Here is a 6,638-nt window from a genome sequence, read left to right as displayed (position 1 = left end):
AATATATATAAATAAATATATCTAATGGAATACTATGCAACAATGAAAAAAGAAAAAGTCATGCAGTTCATGGAAGGTATCATGTTAAGGAAGTAAGAGACAGTCTATATTTTATTCATTTGTGGTATATAGAAAACCAAAAAAGAGAGTGTAAAGTATTAAATGATGGCAAACATTTGCCCTGGATTATAGAACTGAAATGTCAATCAATAAAGGAGGGAGTATATAGGGGAGAAATAATGATGTGGACTTTGGTGGAGAGTCTGGGCACTTTTGTGATGGTGAGGTGACTGTATACATCAAAAGCATAAACATCAATGCTATTGTAAGTATGTGACCCAAACTATAAAAATGATTAAATAAGGATAGTTTATAAGTGGGAGAGGGCTTTGAGAGAGAGGTGGAAGGATGCTGACATTGGTGCTAGGAATGGAACTGGATAGCTATGTATGAAATAATGACTTCATACATTATATAATGAGCCACATACATATAATAAAATCACAGTGCCTAAATAATATTCATAAAGAAAAAAAGATGGCTTTAGTAAGCTAGAATTTCTTACTATCACATTCCACATACATTCTATTTTTGGATCCTACTATAGACCTTTGTTTTATTTTAATATCAATATAGTGTTTATACATTAAATCTATTCATCTACAGTGTTTTAGAATATTGTGCAACTGACCTGACTAAATGGGAGATATTGCTTGAGAACAAAACCAATTGTTATTAAAATTTTAAACTTTTGGAGTACTTATTACATCTTATATGTCTATTAGTTGGTCCTGCTTCTCAGATATGCCAGTTCTCGGCTATGGCAATCAATTTCCAATGCCTCTCTTCAGCAAGCACAGAAACATTTCAGTGGGCCATAGAGTAGTATACAGATATTGTATCTTACACGCCTATTTTCCCTACAAACAAGCTAACCTTTTTGAACAAATAGGCTTTGGCTTTATTTGATAGCTACTTCATTATAAACACAGTCTTACCTTCTGAAGGCACCATTTTAGTTGATAATCCTATCACATAACTCATCTCTGGCTTTCATCTTTCCCTTCATCAGATAGCACCTAACTTCATGGCTACATTTCTATTCCTACTGCCATGCCTTTAGACATAAAATTTTTGAATCAGTGACTTAATTTTAAGGAAGTGAAATACTTTACTTTCTATAGGCATCATGATCTTATGGTTGAATCTATTCATCTGAATTACAAAATACTTCAGTCCAGAGAGGCAAAATTATTTGCTCATATCACCAGGTAAATCCATCCCAAAGATTAAAAACTACGGAAAAGAAAATATATTTCTAGTAATTCAGAATGCATAATGAAAAACATATATGATATTATAAAAACTGGGAGTGACAAACATTCTTGGTTTCTTAGGTAATAATATCGAAGTAGGACATAACTTTTTGTATGAGATTTATTAGAACAAATAAACAGATACTACACTTGATCTTAGCCAAAAGGCTGAGAAGCGATAGAACAAATGAAACAGAAAACCACATGGTACAACACTAAATTCAAAAAGGTGTTTGATATGATCTCAGTTGGCATCAATGATTAGATATGGTTTAAATGTCTAATTTGATTAAAAATATGTTTCTTAGTGAGAATTGAAAATGATTCACTATATATGGCTTTGACTGAAATAATATTTTGTTAGACTCTAATAGGATGTTAATATCCCTATGAGCCAGGCTGACTCTATTCAGTGTTCATCTTAATTAGCCAACATTAACCATCATTAGGGTTTTATATGGTACAATGCACATTACTTCATAACTTCCACCCAGATCACGTGGAGTTAGATCATAATACATGTTATCAATCATCAACTTCCCTGGGCTTTCTTACACTTAGCTTTTATGTTAAAATTTAAGGTCAATGTTAAGTGTAATATTTCAACTGAAAAAGTTTAAAAAATCACTGTTAATTAACAATGTTAATTAAATGTTAATCATGCAAATGAAAGCATTTTTCATTCACTTTCCTAGTAAATTATAGTCATGTAGTCTCCTAGATATTATTTGAGATGACATTAGAAAATAATATTCATGAGCCATGTCTCTAGACTGTGAACTAAGCCATTGCCCCACGCTGGCCGAGGAGGGGAAATATCCCTCTTTCTCGTTTTTTTTTCCCTTTTCGGGGAGAAGCGGTGTGGTGTCCGCCATATTATGAGGACTATAAGCAGGTATAAACTTGGTGGAACGGGAAGGAGGAAATAAAAAAAAAGAGAGAGTTATGTACTTGTATGTACTTGGAACAGCGGGACACTTGGGCAGTCTCGGGCCAGGGCCGATCGTACTCCACCGAGACTCAACCTGGGTTGCCACACTTTGGTGTGGCCGCTTTGCTGCTGATTGACAGTGATCCAGAGGCCAGCTAGACTACTTTTGGTACCAGCAACTGCTCGCAGCCATGTCTCTAGACCATGAACTAAGCCATTGCCCCATACTGTCCCAGGAAGGGAAATTATGCAATTTCTAACATAAATCTCCCTGGACTTAATTACTAAAATACTAAAATACAGAAATCCTAAACTGCACAGCTGCTACCGCAGCAGCGTGACTTCATATCTCTTCATTTTCAGCAATGGAAAACTAATTATCAAATACTTCCTTGTCAGTAGGGCTGTTTTTTTTGGGGGGGATCTCCAACAACAATAGGGAGTTTTGTGTTGAAATATGGAATATAATCAAGATAAAGAGAAAATGAAGTGAAATTTATCAGTTATGCAGGCGGGGGTGGGGGGTGGGGGATGGGAGGTATACTGGGGTTTTTGGTGGTGGAATATGGGCACTGGTGAAGGGACAGGTGTTTGAGCATTGTATAACTGAGACATAAGCCTGAGAACTTTGTAACTTTCCACATGGTGATTCAATAAAATAAATAATAATTAAAAATGTTAAAAAAGAAGATAATATTCACAACTAGAAAGTGGTTTAAAAAGTAGATAAATTAAACCAAACAAAAATTACATATAAGTTTTTCAACATGAAGACTACATTTATTCTACAGATCTCACTGAGTGTTAAAGGGGAGAAAAAAACAAGATGCATATTCCAAGGCAGTATAATATTTGAAGGTCATTTTTCCCCACTATGCTAATCCTGATCTGACAGAAGATGCTGACAACATACACACTTGATTTCAGTATTCTGAAATAAGGTATTTTAAAGCAGTGTTTTAATACTGGAGAGTATTATGAAGGAGATAGGAACTCTAACTAATATGATGGCTTGGTAAGTTTAAACATTCTTAATGTGTAGTGTTGTATTATTTTTGTATGTTTGACAATAATAATTGCTACCAAGAGGGAATCTGATTAGAAAATTTCTGTAATTTTACAAACTGTGGTATGTTTTGAATCCTAAGGCATCAATGGGAAACATATGTATCAGCACTTGTTTCAGTACAGGTATAAATGCCTGTTATGCATCAAATCCTATATAGAGAGATGGGCAAGCATTAGACATTTGTTTAATACTCTCTTCCTTAAGTAAAACTCAGTTAAGACACAAGGCAATAGACTCTGAAATGCATACTTAAAATTTTGAAGTTTCATTTAGTTTACTAAATTAATTACATAGACAAGAAACTAGATGGCCAAAGATGGTTATGGGTGTGCCAAAAGAACAAAAGCTAAAAGATGTAGCCAAAAGCACTGGAAAAGCACCCCTTTTTGTGAGTTCTTGCCATTTAATTATTGTGTGTGATCTAAAAGGAGATTTACCTGTTTTTGTTTGAGTAGCATGATAAGCTCACTTCAACTTGATCCACAGGATAGATGATTACAGTGGAAATCATAATACACAACAGTAGAGAATCAGAACTAATTAATTCTTGTTTGTTTGTTTGTTTTTGCCCCCTGCCTCTCGGGCCCCTCCCCAACACACCTCCTTGCTGCAGTCAGGGCTTATTCCAGTCTGTGTTCAAGGATCACTCCTGGTGGCCTCCAGGGACCATATAGGCACTGTGGATTCAACCCCTGTTGGTAGCATCCATACCCACTGTCCTGTTGCTCTGGCCCCAGAACTCGTTATTTCTACAGTGGATTAATGACTGAATTTTTCTACATTCCTACAGTTGCACCAGTTTCTGTATCCGGATTCTGCATTTTCTTTCTTTTCTTCTCCGTGGGACACATCAAAACCTTTTGTCCATTCCTTTTTGGCTTAGTATGTTTCTGTTGATTGCAATTTAAGAATCCTAACTAAGAAAACACCCTCCTGTATCTATCACTTAAGCATAAAGGTTGACTGATTTTTGGGATAAAATAGTTCTAATTTTAACCCTTTATCTTGATATTAAAATAAAGAGATTGAGAAGGAAGTAAAGCATGTCATTGAATATTATACATTTAGTGTTATTTCATTAGAGCAATGTTGATAAGGAAAAAAACTAGTTTATTTTGAAAGAAATGTTATTTGAGGAACTGTTTTTATTATGTTATTTAGGCTATAAATTTTATTTCCAAAAATCTTTTCATTAATCTAAGTACTACCACATATTTGGAAGATTTCTCTGTTCCATCAGTTAAATTAAAAATATATGTTTATATGTTGATCATAGCACTGTAGCACTGTTGTCCAATTGTTCATTGATTTGCTCAAGCAGGCACCAGTAACATCTCCACTGTGAGACTTGTTACTGTTTTTGGCATATTGAATATGTCACGGGTAGCTTGCCAGGCTCTGCCGTGTGGGCGGGATACTCTCGGTAGCTTTCCGGGCTTTTTAAAATGGACCGAGGAATCAAACCCGGGTCAGCAGTGTGCAAGGCAAATGCCCTACCCATTGTGCTATCGCTCCAGTTCATGTTGGTCATAATTAGAAAAAAATATAAAAATAAAATACAGCAACTCATATATTACGTCTCATTTGAGATCCTGGTGTGGCACAGATTTATATAGTTTCACATCTTTAATCATTTGTGCTTTAGGCTTAATTTGCTATGTTATAAAAATGGGAGTAATGTCTCCAGAAATGATGAAAATGAGTGACTTCTAAAGCAAAATCTTTTAAACAGAAGGTACTGTTTCTTTTACTACAATGGGTTATGAAGTCATTTAAGTAAAGAGGACATATCTAAGATATGTTAAAGATGTTCTCCATTTATGGAGAATAGGACAGATTATCTTATTTTTAAACTTTGCACATAATTTTCTCCATCCTCCATACCTAAACCGTCCCTAACCCTACCCCCATCCTACACACGCACACACACACACACACACACACACACACACACACATTCCAAAAGGTAACTACTACTTAGAGATCCAGTTCTTGCCTTTTCAAATCAAATGCACTCTTTGATCATAGATTTCCTCTTGAAGCATCTGGGCATATGTATGTCATCTATATCATTAGAAAACAAGTTACTTGAGAATTTAAGTTATTGCATGATTTCTAATGTCTTATCCTTAATATCCAGAGCCAACTTCAATAATATGTCCCCTGCTCCTGAAAATCAAATATACATCATTTTGATTGATGATCAGTTTGTGAGTTTTTCTACTCTTCTTAGGTAGATGTATCCATTCTAGAACAAACTAACTAGAAATTTATTTATTTAAAATTCAACCCTGAAAGTTACAATCTGGGGGTAGCTTTTATTTCCAGAACTCTGAAACTAAGTTTTTAGTAGTATTCTTAGCTCAGTGAATTGTATACAAATTTGGTGTGGGTTCAGATGGAAAACATCCATCCACAGGACATACACAAGTCATGGCTGGAGCAGATGGGCACCAGTTGGGAAGAATAAGGGCCCAGGGACATTAGTTTAGTTGATTATTATTAATGGAATGCCCAGACTTGGGACAGAACAAGAATTGCAATTCTCTGTTTGGCTGGATTTTCTCAGGCACCAGATAAGTGAGAAAATGTCTGTTTATTTGTTTTGAATTAATATTATATAATAGAACCAGGTGGCCTCAGAAGCATAGGGAACAAAAGAATCAAATGTTTAAAATATTTTTCCTTAATTAGTAAGTTATAATCACAATGGAATCAGAATAAAGGATATCTAGAAATTCTTAGTTTTATTCATTTAACATGCTTGCTTAATGTAGGATTACATGTAATCAGAGAAACAATAATTGCAAGCCGCAGTTTTAATCATGCCATTTACTACCTGTGTCTATGCTTTTTGGGTGGAATTAAATGCATCAAATTTATTTTAAAGGACACATTCATAATTTGTCTTTGAAATCTTGATTCAAAAGTGAGATAAGAGACAGTTTCTTTTGGGAAATTTCATTTCTCAAATTCCTTATCTTCCCCAAGTTAAAGCCTTAAGATAAACACATTCATCTAAGAGAAGTGAATTTTGTTTTGGAAACATTTTTATTCAATAAGCAAATGAAATACTAAACAAAAATACTGGAATGGAATTTTATACCACAAATCTTTGACCTAAGAGTATTTTGAAAACAAAAATTTTGTTTGCAAAATCAGAAAATAGTAAACACCTTGATTGTTATACACATGTGAAATGAGCATAAGATAAATTTTTTCTGGTAACAAATGAAATGCTTTGGTTATTAAAGAATTTAATTTGTTTATTAATAAAATATATACATAACTTATAAATAAACTATTTTTATGTAGAAATAAA

At 34.1% G+C, this 6,638-nt stretch overlaps 1 pseudogene; it reads right to left on the bottom strand.

Moving 5' to 3' along the window:
- Positions 1-1,377: 1,377 nt before the first annotated feature.
- Positions 1,378-1,496, bottom strand: LOC129404458 (U2 spliceosomal RNA; annotated as a pseudogene).
- Positions 1,497-6,638: the final 5,142 nt, after the last annotated feature.

Source organism: Sorex araneus, chromosome 4, assembly GCF_027595985.1.
Source record: "Sorex araneus isolate mSorAra2 chromosome 4, mSorAra2.pri, whole genome shotgun sequence".
In the NCBI taxonomy this organism is placed as follows: Eukaryota; Metazoa; Chordata; class Mammalia; order Eulipotyphla; family Soricidae; genus Sorex; species Sorex araneus.
This window is presented reverse-complemented; position numbering and strand designations above follow the sequence as displayed.